This window comes from Carcharodon carcharias, chromosome 9, assembly GCF_017639515.1.
Source record: "Carcharodon carcharias isolate sCarCar2 chromosome 9, sCarCar2.pri, whole genome shotgun sequence".
Classification (NCBI taxonomy): domain Eukaryota; kingdom Metazoa; phylum Chordata; class Chondrichthyes; order Lamniformes; family Lamnidae; genus Carcharodon; species Carcharodon carcharias.
In genome coordinates, this window is record NC_054475.1 from 166,957,582 (window position 1) to 166,975,072 (window position 17,491).

Genomic DNA, 17,491 nt, shown 5'->3' on the forward strand with positions numbered 1-17,491 from the left:
CAATACCCAGGTTTCTTCAACAAAGTTATTAGTTTATTATAAAACCAGACTTGTCAAACAGAAAGATATGTTAATATACAGTATATTAATATACAGTACGAAATATGAAAGTGTAATAGTTACTTTAAATACCCTAACCCGCCCATACACACACAAAAAATAAGATAAAATAGAGGAATTCTGCTCAAATGGTTAAAAGCCAATGGTTCAAGGGAGAAGGATAAATGGTGGAGCCCTTGAAATGGTGTTCGGGTTATACATTTGGTTTCTCAGCATTGGTCTCCTGCAGGTCTGAGGACTGAGGGAACCCTGCAGTCAGCCGATTTCAGAACAGAGTGGCTTCAGAGCAACTTCCATTCATTTTTTTTGCTTTGGACTGGGTCTGGAGCTTCAGGAGCTTTTGTCTTTTTTTCCCAAGCAGTTGACCTTTCTTGTTTACTCCCGAAAGCATAAACAGCAAACCAGCTTTTAAACACAGTATTCCAAAACATATTTTTTTTCCAAAGCCATAAACCACCACGTGACCCTCTTGTAAACAGTCCACCTGTGTCTATTCTGATGAAGAGTCATACAGACTCGAAACATTAACTCTGTCTTCCTTTCCACAGATGCTGTCAGACCTACTGAGTTTTTCCGGCAATTTCTGTTTTTGTTTCAGATTTCCAGCATCCGCAGTATTTTGTTTTTATCAAGAGGTTTCCAGTTTCTTTAAAACTGCTTAATTCCTTTTCTTGTAAAATGCTGTCTTTTCCAGGAACAGCAACCACCAGAGTCCACGCATGAACCCTTTAAGGGACAGTGTCTTTTAAAAAAAGAGTCCTTCAAGCCAAACTATTTTCGGTGATTAAAGCATTAATGCACTAGTCAGAAGTATTAAAAAATAGGAGGCAAAGGTGAGAAAATGGGATCAGCTGTGATCTGCTGATGGGGAATAGGCTCGCAGGGTTGAATGGCCTCCTATTATTATCTTCCCTTATTTCGCAAGACAAATAAGCCGGCAAATTGGGTTGGGTTGCAAATAGCCTCTTCCAATAACGTATGGCCAATTATTTCTAGCTATTGATGTGCATTACTTGTCGAGCACCCTTGGCGTTGTTCACAGGAAATCCAAAGTTTCCCTCAGTGAATCAGCGATGGTGCAGGTTGAGCTTCGGGAATCTGGAGCTGCTGAAGCTCCATCTAGTGGCAAAAGTGTGCAGCTGCTGGGGGTTTAATCCACTGTTCACTTGAAACCCATGATTGGTCCCAGTTGTGGCTTTGCTGACACCATTTTAGCCACACACACACACTCATTTTAGCAGAAAACACCTCGCACACAACATAGATACTTCATATGTGTATATTTGAGCATAAACAATCCCATGGCACTATTTCAAAGAAGAGCAGGGGATTTCTCTCCAGCGCCTTGACCAATATTTATTCCTCAACAACAAAACTAAAAACAGGTAATCTGGTCCATTATCCCATTGCTGTTGTGGGATCTTGCTGTGCAAAAATTAGCTACCTTGTTTCCAACATCCCAACAGTGACCAAACTTTAAAAAAATACATCCTTGGGCTTAAAGCTCTTTTAGATGCACTGAACCCATGAAAGGTGGTATATAACTGCAAGTCTTTCGTGTTTTATTGAACAAACATCTGCCACCATGCAGCAACCAAGGAAGTAAAGCTGCCATTGATCCCAAAAAACGGTGTTCCTCTCTGCTTTTCATCTCACTATTTTACCAACCGTCGCACAGAGACGTGAGTTCACATCCTACCACGGCATCTAGAGGGATTTAAATTAAATTAATTAACAAAACTGGAAAAGAATGCTCTTCAATAATGATCGCAAAACTCACAGATTGTCATAAAAGCCCATCCTGTTGTCTCATCTTCTTCAGGGGAATAAATCTGCCCTCCTTCCCCAGTCTAGCCTATGTGTGACTCTAGATCCACAGCTACGTGGTTGACTCTGAAATGGCCCATCGAGCCTCTCAGTTGTAGGTGGATCACAACCACCTGTTCAGGAACAATCAGAGACGAGCAATAAATGTTGGCTTTACCAGTGAGGTTCACATCCCAATAACGAATAACAAAAAACATCAGGGTTGCCAAAAAACTGCCTGTGGCTAATGTATTGTAGGGTCACTGGTTTAATATATGCAGCAAAGGTATAGCTAATAGTTCTGGGCTGATCCACAATTCTTTGCTCCCAAAAAGAGCAATCCAATAATGGCAAGATACCTTTTTTTGGCAATGATGACTCAGGGATAAATATTGACCAGAACATGACAGAGAACTCCCCGGCTCTTCTTAAAAACAGTGTCATGGAACTTTTAACATCCACCTCAGCAGGGAGATGGGGTCTCAGTTTCACATCTCACCTGAAAGATGGCACCTCTCACAGTGCACTCCCTCAGTGCTGCACCGGAATGTCAGTAGATTTTTAAGAATAAAGTTTGTTTCGTTACTAGCTAAGTCAAAAGCAGACTTGCCAGAGGCGTGTCCTTTCACCTTTGGTTCTGCCACTCAAATTGGGTCAGTCGCCTTCCTCTTGTGGGCTCCAGAAGTCTGACATATAGCAGTAATTTCAGGATTATCAATCCTATTCCTTGTGAGCACAAAATTAAGTGTTCACTGGTGCAGTCTCCCTTGGTGTGGCCTTAATAATGGTTGGTGAACTTGTATGCTCAGCAAGTGAGAAACCTAGAAACAGGGGGAGGTTATTGGACTTGAACTCAAGTTCTGTCGAAGGGTCATGAGGACTCAAAACGTGAACTCTTTTCTTCTCCGCCGATGCTGCCAGACCTGCTGAGTTTTTCCAGTTAATTCTGTTTTTGTTTTTGTTTTGGATTTCCAGCATCCGCAGTTTTTTTGTTTTTATATCGGGAGGTTATTCAGTCCATTGAGCCTGTTCGCCATTCAATCTGCCTCTCGAACCATCTCCCAGTTTCATAACCCTTAATACTGACCAAAGAAAAATTTATCAGTCACAATTTTGCAATGTTCAATTGACAACCACACCCCACCCCCACCACCAACCACCATCCACAGCCTCAACGGCTTTTTGAAAGAAAGAAAGAAGGTTTTGCATTTATACAGCACTTCTCACAACCATCAGACGTCTTAAAATGTTTTACAGCCAATGAAGTACTCCTGAAGTGTAATCACTGGAGGAAATGCAGCAACCAATTGCTCACAGATAATGGCAAGATACCTGTGTTTTTTTTGGCAATGGTGATTCAGGGATAAATATTGACCAGAACATGAGGGAGAACTCCCCGGCTCTTCTTCAAAACAGTGTCATGGAATCTTTACATCCACCTCAGCAGGGAGATGGGGTCTCGGTTTAACATCTCACCTGAAAGATGGCACCTCTCACAGTGCACTCCCTCAGTGCTGCACTGGAATATCAGTAGATTTTTGTGCTCAAGCCTTGGATTGGGACTTGAACCTAGAACCTTGCGACTCAGAAGCAAGATTTCACCCATGAACGAGCTCTTATGTTAATATTTTACCTCCAGGTCTTGGACTCTCCCACCAGCACAGTTTCACCAGAATTATACTGGGGCTAAAAGGGTTATATTATGATGAAAGCCTGCATTAACTAGGCTTACATTTCCTTGAGTATAGAAGATTAGGGGATGATCTAATTTAGGTGTTTAACATGATTAAAGGATTTGACAGGGTAGATGGGGTGAAACCACTTCTTCTGATTGGGGGGGGGGGGGCATCAAGAAAGAAGGGACATAGTCTTAAAATTAGTACTAGAACCTTTAAGAATGAAGTCAGGAAGGTCTTTTTTCACACAAAGGTTAGTGGAAATCTGGAACACTCTCCCCCAAAGGGCTGTGGATGCTGGTGGTCAGTTGGAGCTTTCAAGACTGAGATTCATAAATTGTTGTTGGGTAAAATGTATTAAGGGATATGGAGCTAAGGCAGGTAAATGGAGTTGAGGTACAGATTAACCATCATCATATTCAATGGCGGAACAGACAAGAGGGGCTGAATGGCCTCCTCCTATTCCTAATGTCATGCAACAACAATTTCTGGTCTTAAATCTCTCTAAAATCACATTAAGCTAGGCTGAAATTTAAGGAAAACTGAATAGTTTGAACTTACGGTTTTACTAAAGAACCAATGTCATTCCCAAGACACTTGGGGCACTGATGGACAAAGTGCTGCTCTGAAATTCCCTTCTCTGATATTTTAACAAGAGGCTTAAACACATGCATGGCAAAGAAGGGAATTTCAGAGCACATTTCCAGTCTCCTGATTAATACCTCTCTTGGTCATTGCAACCTCCAGAGGTATTGTTGGAATTTTAAGAGATAGTTGTGAGGATGTAGTTCGAGTTAAATCTAAAAACCAGACTTTAGTCAAACAGTGCTTGAGAACATGTTTGTCAAATATTGGCCTTCAGCCATGTAGGCCATAAGCTCATCCCTCCCTCAACCTCTTCGCCTCTCTACCTCTCTCTGCTCCTTTAAGACCCTTCTTAAAACCTACCTCTTTGGCCATGCTTTTGGTCACCTGTCCAAATATCTCCTTATTTGGCTCAATGACAAATTTTGTCTGCTTTTGTCCCTGTGAAGCACCTTGTGGAACTCAGGATGCAAATGGGCACCCATACCCCCCCCCAGAATCTGACCTGATCACTTACCTAGAATTTGGGGACTAGCCCGTGCAGGCTCCTACCACAGCACCATCCAGAATGAAGTCGGAGGCCCAAAATTCAGGGCTCCTCGAACCTCCCCATTTGAGTGCAGGCCACAAATGGACACTCCCACATTTATACTCTCCCCATCACTCAAAACTCTCCTGTTCCTTCCAGAGCCATTATATGCACCACACATCATCTCTGGTATACGCTCATACAGTCATAGCTTGAGCTCAAAATGTCAATTTGACCCATTTGATAGTACTCTTGTTTCACTGTCTCTAGGCTTAAGTCCTTCTTAAGCACTGTTTAGTTCAGCACTGTGTGATTGTTGGAACCACTGACTTTTGGATGAGGTATTAAACTGAAATCCTGTTAAACCTGTTCTCATGGTTCGGTGAATGTAAAAGATCCCAGGGCACTGTGACAAGTGGAGCAAGAATTCTCCTGTTGTCCTGGCCAACATTCCTCACTAAATCAGCACCACCAACAAACAGGTTATATGGTTGTTTCCCTCATTTCCTATTTGTGGGATCTTCCTGTGGAAAAAATGGCATCTGTCTATGCCCTGTCAACAGTGTCATTATCATTTTTAAATCGACAGCTTATGATTATATTACAGATCAGATATAATCATGGCACTTAGATGTAGGCTAACGTTTCTTAACACACCTTCCAGCAGGTGCATGGGAACACCAACACCTCCAACTTACTCCTCAAGACAGTCACCATCCTGACATGGCTAATGTATCGACCATTCCTCTGCTGCCGCCAGGTCAAAATCCTGGAACCCCCACCTAGCAGCATTGTGGGAGCACCTTCACCAATGCAGTGTTTCAAGGAGAAGATTTGCGTTTTTCTTGAACTCAAATCTAATCCTTTAACTGGATTGCTCTTTCAAAGAGCTGGCAAAATCACAATGGGCCAAATGGCCTCCTTGAGCACAGAATTGTTCTATAATAATTGTGACACCCATATCCCATGGATGGTTTTGTAAATACTGTCTTCAATATTCCTCATATGAACATACAAACATACAAATCAGGAGCAGACCCCCCTGAGCCTACTCTGCCAGTGAATAAGAATATGGCTGATCTGATTGTGGCCTCAACTCCACATTCCCGCCTACCCCCAGTAACCTTTGACTCCCTTGTTAGTCAAGAATTAGCAAACATTTCCACCAGTATTTCTAACTATTATATCATTCGGACATTATCATTTGAGATACCTTTGGTCCAGAAAGTTCTGACTATTGCCTATTCTTGGCTGTTGCTGTTAGATGATAGCAGGTTAATGTTTTAGATTGGGTCTGATGAAGGGTCTAGACTTGAAACACCAATCTGTCTTTTTGCTTGATAGATGCTGATTGAACTGCTGAGGACCTCAGACATTTGTTGTTTTGCGTTATGGTGCAGTCGGTGACGTGGGTACGGTGTGCGTTCTGTCCACCATCAGGGGGGGTTATAGCGCTTCAGTTGGCACAGGGTTACAATGCCACACGAAGAAAATTTACCAAAGTTCATTTTGATGAACAATTACAAATTACAGATTGTTTCCTTTGTGCCAGCTATGTTCTCATGGGTAGTTTTAGAACAGGATCATCCTCCAAAGGATGCAATGAGATGTCATCCAGTAAATATGACCTTGCTGACCCCAGCCCTCATGTTTTCCTGGATTATTCAGGCATTGCTGCATGAGGGCACAGGGTCCACAGACACTCCGCTGGCCCGTCTAGGCACAGATCACCAAACATTTCATTTTAACACTGAACTTTTCCATTGACACATTTAGTCATAGAGCTGCAGGTCTCTCAGGTGATCTATTGGGGTGTGTCATTGGCACAAGGCCAAAAGGGGTGGTGGGGGGGGGCGTGGAGTCAGCACTTCTGTTGATTCTGTTAATGGTTTTCTCAGTACAGATCAGTAGGATCATAGGCGCAGATACTGACCTGCATAAAGCTGCTAATTAACACACAACTGTTCACCCATAGCTGCTACATGTTGCTGCATTACATTCCTGTCTGCTCTGCTTTTAGATAAGCATCAATAGGGGTAATCTTGACTCTGAACAATAATAGAAAGCAGCAATAGCAAGTTTCCAGCTCATTTTACATCTCTCTCTATTGAAGGTGATGGAAAAAAAATGGGGAGAGATGTAAATTGAGCAGCCAACTATTTTTTTTGTTTTAGTCAATCGCACTAATCCGCTCCATAGCATTTTACAGCATAGCACAAGGGTATTCGGCTTATTACACCTGTGCAGTTTCTTTTAAGGGACTCATCATCATGTTCCCCACCAGCCTTTCCCCATACACTTTAATATCTCTTTCCAAATATTTATCCACCTTAATCCTTTTTAAAGGATTAAGAATAGATTTTTCTACTCCCACTATTTCTGATTAACAATAACATGTATTTTTGACCTATAAGGACATCAAGGGTTACCAGGAGTAGGAAGGGAAGTGGTGTTAAGGCCACAATCAGATCAGCCATAATCTTCTTGAGTGACAGAACAGGCTAAAGGGGTTAAATGGCCTACTCCTGCTCCTATTTCTTAAGTTTATATCACAGGGTCATACAGGAGTCAGGTGAAGAAAGGCCACATGAACTCAAAACGTTAACTCTATTTCTCTCTCCACAGATGCTGTTAGACCTGCTGAGTTTTTCCAGCATTTTCTGTTTTTGTTCCAGATTTCCAACATCCGCAATGTTTTGCTTTCATCTGAAGTTTTTATGTTGTGCGACACCTTTAATGTAACATGTGTTCGTAAGGCTGGGAGTGAAAAGCAATTTTTCCCAACCTCTTGTTCCTTGTTCATCTGGCACCAACAGCTTACGGGGTAGGGTGGTTTGAAATTTCCCAGTTGGTCTTATTTTATCTGATACTAGCTCACTGGCTTTATCACAAGTGAAATCAATGGGTTAATGATGAAGTTAAAATATCGGCAACTGTAAAAACACAGGCTTTTGATCTTCAGTGAATGTGAGCCCTATGAGGGTGGCAGTGGTGGGGGGTGGGGTGAAATCATTTGGTTCACTGCATCTTTTGGGGCGCATATCAGATGATGCAAACACTGCAGGCACATAAAGGCCACTGAAAATAAGTCCTCAGGTGAGTTATCTTCCTCTCTGGTCCTCCCCAATTTCGAGAAGCCTGTCTCACCAGAAACAGAAACGGAACAAGTGAATTAAACCCCTCTGCCACAACTCTACCACACCACCCACCCATCAGCATTCATTGAATATATTAGAGTTAATATTATTTCCATTGTCAATCAGAAGGTAGCCCAATGCTAGACGAACCCTACCAAGAGCTAGTGACCTCCTAGCATGTGTGTGAGCCATTTATTGAATATTGAGACTGATTAACAATTTTACTTAATTTCCCAATCACTGAAAAAACAATTCCAATGACTCATTAACACTTTTACCACTTTTTGTCAATGTGATGTTTATTTAAAAAATCTGGCTTGGAAATTCTTCCTTTTGTAAAGCATCTATTAAACTCTTTTTTGTTTTTCACAAATATATTTGTGGAGGTAAAATGAATGAAATGTGAAGCCCAACGAATGTGACCCGTTCCTGCAGTAGCCCCACTCCAGATACTTGAGTACAATATCTAGATTGACCTGCTAGGGCAAGTATTGAAGGGATGCTGCACTATCAGAGGTACTGTCCTTTAGATGGAAATGTAAAATAGTGTGGCACTGTAGGAGGCTGTTTGGCCCATTGAATCTGCACAAACCTTTTTGAAGAGCAATGCAGTTAGTCCCACTCCTTTGCTCTTTCCCCATCCCCGTGCCATTTTTACCTCCATCAAATATTTATCCAATTCCCTTTTGAAGGTATCTATTGAGTGCATATCCATCCCCATCAGGCATTACGTTCCAAATACTAACCACCTGTTGCGTGAAAGAGGTTTTCTTCATGTCATACAAAAACAAAAATTGCTGGAAAAACTCAGCAGGTCTGACAGCATCTACGAAGATAAAGACAGAGTTAATGTTTCGAGTCCAGATGACTCTTCTTCAGAGCTCTTCAGGATTTGCCTTTATTCTTCACGTCATGTCTGGTTCTTTGGCCAATCACCATGAATCTGTGCCCAATATTATCAACCCTTCAGCCATTGGAAACAGTTTCACTTACTTCACTCTATTTAAACCCTTCATGATTATAAACACTTGTTGTTACGCATGGATCAGATCACTCCCAGACCAATAAATGGAACTTGTTGAATCCTTGAAAGTGTTCAAGTAAAAATTCTTATGGTTAATTTGAAGAGTTGGCTTCTGCTGCAGTTTGGTTTGCTTCACCGTGTCATTTAACAATTTTACAACAATTATTTTATTCTAGATATATTCTATGTCATTGTGCCAGCACAGTTTTTTACAGATCAATAACAGTAATCTTACAGATTTGCTTCTGTCTCTTTAGGCTGGTAATTGGCATCTGAATGTAGGTTTGCGACTGAACATATGAAAATGCCAGGTAGCAGAAGACTGTACATTGAAGTCTCACTCCAGACACATCAGCACAGTCTTTAGGCTGACGCACCCAGTACGCTTGTGAGGGAGTGCTGCGCTGTCAGTGGTGCCTGCTTTTGGATGAAGTATTCAGCTGAGACCCTGATTGCTGCTTCAAGTGCAAGGAAAAGATTGCATGGCCCTACTTAAAGAGGAGCTCTTACGTTCTTTCCGGTGTCCTGGACAATATTTTTGCCTCAAATGTTACATAGTATAATACAGAATTACAGAGAATGCACAACACAGGAACTGACCATTCGACATGATGATCTACATTGGTGTTTATGTTCCACATGAGCCTCCTAGAGTCAAATAACCAGAGAATGGCTACAGCACAGAAGGAGGTAAATTCAACCATCATGCCTGTACCGACTCTCAGCAAAAGCAACTCGCCTAGTCCCAATCCCCTGTCCTTTCCCCCTAGCCCTGCAAATTTTGCCTCTTCAAGTAATTATCCAATTCCTCTTTGAAAATAAATTTTGAACCTACCTCCACCACACCCTCAGGCAGTGCATTCCAGATCCTAACCATTCACTGTGTATAAAAGCTTTTCATCATGTCACCTTTGCTATTTTTGCCATTCACCTTAAATTGTATTGTCTGTTTCACAACCCTTCTGCTAATGGGAATAGTTTCTCTCTATCTACTCTGTCCAAACCCTTCATAATTTTGAACACCCCTGTTAAATTCCCTCTCAACCTTCTCTTCTGTTAGGAGAACAGCCTAGCTTCTCCAACCTTTTCGGAATAAGGGTTTAACATTTGCAATTCTCCAGTCCTCTGACAGCAGCCCCATATCTAAGGAGGATTGGAAGATTATGGTCAGTGCCCCCATGATCTTCACCATCATTTCCCTTAGTACTCCCAGGTGCATCTGATCTGGAATCCTGGAGACTTAACAACTTTAAATACAAACACAAAATTGGAAAATGTTGGGGAAAAAAACTCAGCAAGTTAGGCATCATCTGCGTAGAGAGAGAAAACAGAGTGACGTTTCAGGTCTTTGACTTTTCATCAAAATTGGAAAAAGTTAGAGATGTCATAGGTTTTGAGCAAGGGGTGTTTGGGACAGGGGCAAAAGGAAGGTCTGTGATAGAGTAGAAGACAGGATAAATTGAATGACAGAAAAGTTAGTCTTCCAGGCCCAAAGGGAATGGTGATGGGGCAAGGATAGAAACAAAGAAACAAAAGATGTGCTTAGAGAAGGTGTGCTGCTGTCCAAAAGAAAAGAAAAACAAAAGCAGGAAATAAAAGGAAAGAAAATGAGGACAGGGTAGACGGACTGAAATTGTTGGACTCAATGTTGAGTCCAGGAAGCTGTAAAGTGCCCAATCGAAAGACGAGGTGCTGTTCCCCTTATGTAGAGCTTCACTAGAACAATGCAGCAGGCCAAGGACAGAGATGTCAGTGTGGGAGCAAAATGGAGGATTAAAATGACAGACCACTGGAAGTTCAGGTTCATGCTTGCGGACTAAACAGACGTGCTCCGCAAAACGATCACCCAATCTGCGCTTGGTCTCTCCAATGTGGAGAAGACTGCATTGTGAACAGCGACAACATCAGACTAAATTGGAAGGAGTACATGTAAATCGCTGCTTCACCTGGAAGGAGTGTTTGGGGCCTTGTATGGTGACGAGAGAGGAGATAGAAGGGCAGGTGTTACATATCCTGCATTTGCATGGGAAGGTGCCATGGGAAGGGGATGGGATGTTGAGGTGATTAAGGATGGACAACAGTAAACACAGAGGTAACAGTCCCTTCAGGATGTTGAAAAAGAAGGGGAGGGAAAGATGTGTTTGGTGTTGGCATCAGGCTGAAGGTGGCAGGAATGGTGGAAAATGATCCATTGAAAATGGAGGCAGGTGGGATGGAAGGGAGCACTATAAAGATTCTGGAGTGATGGGGTGAGAGCAGGAGTGTGCGAAATGTGGCGGACACGATCAAAGACCCTGTCAACCACATTGGTTGGGGGAATCAATGGTTGAGACAAAAATAAGACATTTCAGAAATGTCTGTGGAAGGTTGCATCACCAGAACAGATGTGACAGACATGGAGAAGCAGGGAGTATAGAATGGAATCCTTACAGGTGTGGAAGTGTAGTTGAGGTGGCTGTGGGAGATAGTGGGCTCATAATCTATGTTAGTTGATAGGCTATCACCAGAAATTGGGACAGAGAAGTTAAAGAAGGGAAGGAAAGAGTGGGAAATGGACCATGTAAAACTGAGAGAAGGGTGGAAATTGGAAGCAAAGCTGCTGAAGTTTTCTAATTCAGGGCGAGAGCAGGACACAGGACTGATACAATTAAATACTGACATCTCTTATAATACATCCTCTTTAATAATTTCTAGCCTATCCAGTGTCTGCTCTTTCACTACAACTTTGGCAGCATCTTCCTCCTTGGTAAAGACAGATGCAAAGTATTCATGTAGCATCTCAGCCATGCCCCTTGCATTCAAGTATAAATCCCTTTTAGGTCCTTAATCTGCCCCATTTCTCATTTTATTATTTATATGCCTATAGAACACTTTTGTTAGCTGCCAGGCTCTTTTCATGCTTCTCTTTGCTTCTCATTTTTCTCACTTTCCCTCTGAACTTTCTATATTCAACCTGGTACTCAATTGTATTATTGGCCTGGCTTCTGTCATCTGTATCCTTTTTCTGTTTCACCTAAATCTTTACCTCTTTTATCATCCAGGGAGCTCTGGCTTTGTTTGAAATACCCTTCCCCTCATGGGAATTTACCCCAACTGTGTCTGACCTACCTATTCTGTAAAGGCAACCCATTGATCCATTATAGTTTTTTCTGCCAATCCTCACTCCAATTTACTTGAGCCGGATACCCATTGAACTCAATTAATTACTTCTAAACACTAGATTAAAAACCCAGTCTAATTAGGGGGCAAAAAAAAAGGAAAATCTGGTTCAGGAGATCATTCTGAACCTAAGCTCTGTGCAGTTCTTAACTCTTTTAAAAAATTCTTTCATGGGATGTGGGTGTCGTTGCAAGACCAGCATTTGTTGCCCGTCCCTAATTGCCCTTGAGCTGAGTTGCTTGCTAGGGCATTTCAGAATGTAGTGAGGAGTTAACCACATTGTTGTAAGTCTGGAATGATACCTAGGCCAGATCAGGTAAGGATGGCAGATTTCCTTCCCTAAAAGGACATTAGAGAACTAGAAGGGCTTTTACAACAATCAAGTCTGTTTTGTGGTCACCATTACTGAGACTAGCATTATAATTGCAGATTTATTAAATTAATTTAACTTCCACCAGCTGCTGTGGTGGGATTTGAAGCCTTGTCCTCACAGCATCAGACTGGGCAACTAGATTACTAGTCCAGTGATATTACCACTTTCCTACAAGTGATTATTATCCAGCCAGATCCCTTCAACATTTTTCCACATATTCATCCACCTATGCAATCCAATCTTGAATGATGACATAGTTTCCATCTCAGTTACTATCGAATCACATAGTACTACAGCACCAAAGGAAGCCATTTGGCCCCTTCTGCCTGTGCTGATTCTTTGAAAGAATTGTCCAATTAGTTATACTCCCACCCACTCTTTCCCCCCATATCCCTGCAATTGTTTTCTTTTGAAGTATTTATCCAATTTCCTTTTGAAAGTTATTGTGGTGCGTCCACTGACTTTCAGGCAGTGCATTCAAGATTGTAACCACTCACTATGTAAAATAAATTCTCCCCATCTCCTCCAGTGGTGTTTGGACTACAAAGTCACGTTTCCTGTTCCTTGAATGTGGAGTTCCTGAATATCAGTGAATCATTTAAGGGAGGGGAAAAAAATTCTTTCAGATTTGCAGAATGAAACTAAAGTCACTTTTAACTCACTTTAAGTGGCCTTCTGTTGAGTAGCAATTCACTGTAATTTGTACAGTAATCTGCTAAAAAAAATCTACAGGAAACAAGTAACTGTTTCATGCTGCTGACATCTATTGTTGGAGTCCAAAGGCTAAAGTCACGTCAATTCTGTGGAGCACAAAACCTCATTCATACGGTGAAATCTGTTTGAATTCTGATCACCTTCATCTGCATTGACTGCCCAAATCCCAGCGGTCTGCTTCATTTTCCTGTATTGGGTTTGGAAAACTGAGAGAAACAGTATCGCTTTTCCACTGATCTACTCTTCGATATCATGTCTGCTTCTTAAAAAAAGGACCACAGCACCTTCACAATCTCAGGATATCTCAAAATGCTTTAAAGCCAATGGAGCACTTTTGAACTGTTGGAATGTAGGAAACTCAGCAGCATATTTGCGCACAGCAAGCTTCCACAAACAGTCATGTGATAAATATGGCCAGATAAGCTGTTTTTGTGATGTTGATTGAGGGATAAGCATAGCCCAGAACTCCCTTGCTCTTCTTTGAAATATTGCCATGGGATTTTTCACATTCACCTGACAGAGCCTTAGTTTGCTTTTATTCATTCACGGGATGTGGGGGTTGTTGGCTAGGTCAGCGTTTATTGCCCATTCCCTCATTGCTCTTGAGGAGGTGGTGAAGAGCCACCTTCTTGAACTGCTGCAGTCCATGTGATGTAGTTGTGCTCATGGTGCTGTTAGGAGTTCACTCAAAAGACAGCACCTTCAACATTGCAACACTTACTTAGTACTGCACTGGAACGTCAGCCTCGAATTTTGTGCAGAAGTCTCTGGAGCAAGATGCGAAGCCCCCAGCCTTCTGATTCAGTGGCAAGAGTGCTAGTAACTGAGCCTGAGCTGATGTGCTTTTTTTGCCTCTTAACTTGACTATTCCACCCTCTATAAACTTGAGTCATTAGAAACTTTACTGCCTTGGTCACATCAAGTCCCATTCAGCCATCACCACTGCACTTGCTGACCTACATTGGCTCCCAATTAAGAAAAGTTCTTATCCTTGTTTTCAACTCTCTCTATGGTTTCACTTTTTCCTTTCACTGTAAGCTCAACCAGCCCCAAAGCCCTCCAAGATATTTGTTCTCCTCTAATTCTGGTCTCTTCAACATCCCTGATTTTAATCACTTCAGCAGTTGTGGATGTGTCTTCAGCTGCATAGGTGCTAAGCCCTAGACTATTCCCCCTACGACACCTCTACATCTTGCTTTCTATGAAGCGGTCCTGAAAACATACCTTTTTGAGAAAACATTTGGTCATCTGCCTAACTAATATCCCTTTATGTGCCTTGGTGTCAAACTTTTGCTTCATAACGCTCCAGTGAAGCAACTTGGAACATTTTAATTTGTTAAAGGCGCTACATAAATGTCATTTGCTGTTGTTGTTGAAATCCCAATGAGTATTGAAGAGAGAGAGGTGGAGTGGCTTAGAGCTAAGGGTCTTGGCAGCTGAAGGTTGGGCCGTTTATGGTGGAGTGATTAAAATCGGGGATACACAAGAGCTCGGAGCTGGAAGAGTGCAGATATCTCAGAGGGTTGTGGGATTGGAGAAGATGACAGAGACAGGGAGGGGTGAGGCCATGGAGGGATTTGGAAACAAGGTGTGAATTTTTTAAATCAAGATGTCCGGGGACTGGAAGCCAATGTAGGTCAGCAACGAATGAGACTTGGTGCAAGTTAGTATGCATCAGCAGAGTAATGAATGAGCTCAAGTTTAGTGGGAGATAAGAGGATGGACAGGAGATCAAAACAGCTTTAAACATAAATTTCACAGTCTTAACATGTTAATTCTTTTGTTCAAGTGTAATTTAATACAACCACCTTCCTTTCAAGTAAATCAAGGCAATTTCACAGAGGTGGAAGGGACGCTGAGCAGTAATACATGGGGTGCAGTCAATGAGATAGGTTTTGAGGTTATTCTTGAATGTGGAGCATGTGGTAGTGAGGAGGCAGCATCCCAGAGAGTAGGGCCCTGCCAGCTTAGGGCTTTGCCACTAATGATTTAGATGGTCATGCAAAACAATTAAAATCAGAACACGGGGCACATACTGGCACATAGGGTTACAAGAACTTGTAGGCATCAGATTGTGGGCGGGGACCAAGGCCCTGGGGGAACCTGTGAAGGAGCTTGAGGCTCCTGACTTCACTACATTGGGAAATTGGGGGACAAAAGGCAAGGACAAGAATGGTAGACGGATATACTGCAGGATAGAATGTGGGAAGTGTATTTTTGGGCACATTAAAATGCATGTTGGTCAGTTACCTCAGTTACGGTCAGTTACATGGCTAGAGTTTGGTGCAGAATGATGTCATTAATGCAGTTTCAATCCCCTGAGTGGCCAAGGGAGTTCATGCAGGTCTGCCCCATGCTTTATGTGGAGTGGGGCTCTCAAGTTATATAACCACTGTCTCTCTGTATCAGATACATTTATGCAAAGGAAGCTGGTGAGGATCATATTGCAGCAGATAACACAGTATCTAAACTAACTCAATGTACAAGAAACATAAGTTGAATGTTCTACTTGCTAATTAAGGAAAGAAGACATGAGCTTAATGGTTTTTTTCACCTGATTACACTCCTGTGAAGTGCTGAATACATATAAGTTACATAGAATTACCCAGAATTTACAGCACAGAAACAAGCCAGTCCTTCCAACACTTATACTCCGCACAAGCCCCCTCCCACTCTATTTGCTTCACTTAACTCAATCAATCATTCTATTCCCTTCTCCTTCGTGTGTTTATCTAGCTTCCTCATAAATACAACTATGCTATTCAACTCAACTTTTCCATATGGGAGCAAGTTCCACATCCTTGCTCCTGATTGGTGTTTCTGTATCTGCAGTATCGACAAACAAAATACACCTGCAAGCGTGACGTAGAAACTTCCAGCAGCCAGTGGTTTGACACCAGGTACAAATCGTTTTCGACAGTATGACTCTGGTTTCCTGGAGGTCAGGTACCAGCACAAATTTGCGCCAATGCACAGAGTTGTAATGTCACCCTGTCAATGACAAGGGCACAGGATTCGTAGCAGAATTATGATTGGTTTGAGATTTGTAGATCGAGTGCACTATAAATCACTTCTCCAGAGCAAGCACAGCTATGACTCGTTGACAATTTCTGGCTGTATACCTGCAGCCCTCAGTAAACAGCCACCTAGCGATTGCTTCAAAACACAGAACTGTAACTTATTATTAAGCGGCAATTTCAAATGGATTATCAAAATATGCCTCAACCACCAGTGGCAAGTGCCTCGGCTGGATGTTTTAATGTGTGAGCATTAGCTGAAATTCCTTTAAGTGTCAGAGCAGATTGGGATCAGAGCCAGCTGTTTGCCAGTAGTGTAACTTCCTGACTTGTGTACACTGTTTCACTTATCTCCAGTCTTCCATCCCAGTTGAAAAGGGGTGAATCAAGTTGCTTTAATCATGAAGTGTCTCAGTCTGGTGTCAACTGGTGGAAATTGAGTCTCTTCATTCCTGTGAAGGAATATCACATGTTGCAAGACAAGCAGATCCTGTGCTTTGATTATTTAGCCTTAATGCGTAAGATGTGCTCCCACACTAATCTACCATAATGCACTAAGGTACAGAATTCATTTGCATAATCATTATCCTCCACAAGACAAGCTGTCATTAATTACAGTATCATTCCCTCCTGCATTGCAACAGGTGGAAATGAAGTGCCCGCCTCCACATTTCCCACACCCATCCCAGATGTAGATTGTCATCTTTTTTGTTAATTCATTTGCAGGACGTGCCCATCACTGACAGGGCGAGCTTTTATTTCCTATTCTCCAGCCCAAGTGGCTTGCTAGGCCATTTCAGAGGGCAGTTAAGAGTCAGCCACATTGCTGTAGGTCTGGAGTCCCACAGGGCCAGGTAAGGATGGTAGATTTCCTTCCCTAAAGGACATTAGTGAACTAGATGAGTGTATGTAACAATCCGATAGTTTCATGGTCACCATTATTGATACAGTACTAGCTTATTTATCCCAAATTATCTTAATTATCTAAATTTAAACTCCCTCCCCCAGTTGCCGTGGTGGGATTTGAACTAATTTCTCTGGATCATTCATCCAGCCTACGAGTCCGGTAACAAAATAACTATGTTACCTTATCCCTTGTGTGCTTGCATTTAGCTCTGGTGCTTCACACATTTAACAGTTGAACAAGAGAAGGATTTTGCTTCCTGTTTTATACTAAACAATTGATAATGTGCGAGATCAGAGGATTAAGGAAGGACTTTATGTTGATTTCCTATTTGTGTTAGTAGGGGACTTCCATGACACATGGCTATGGGGGAAGAGGGAGCGGCTGAATTGTAATGGATTCAGGTGCTGGGATTGATATTGATATTTTCCTACCTTAGGCTAGAGCTCCATGTTTCTCACCTGGACTTCCGACCTGGGCCTGCTGAGGAACGTGGAGTATAGCTGC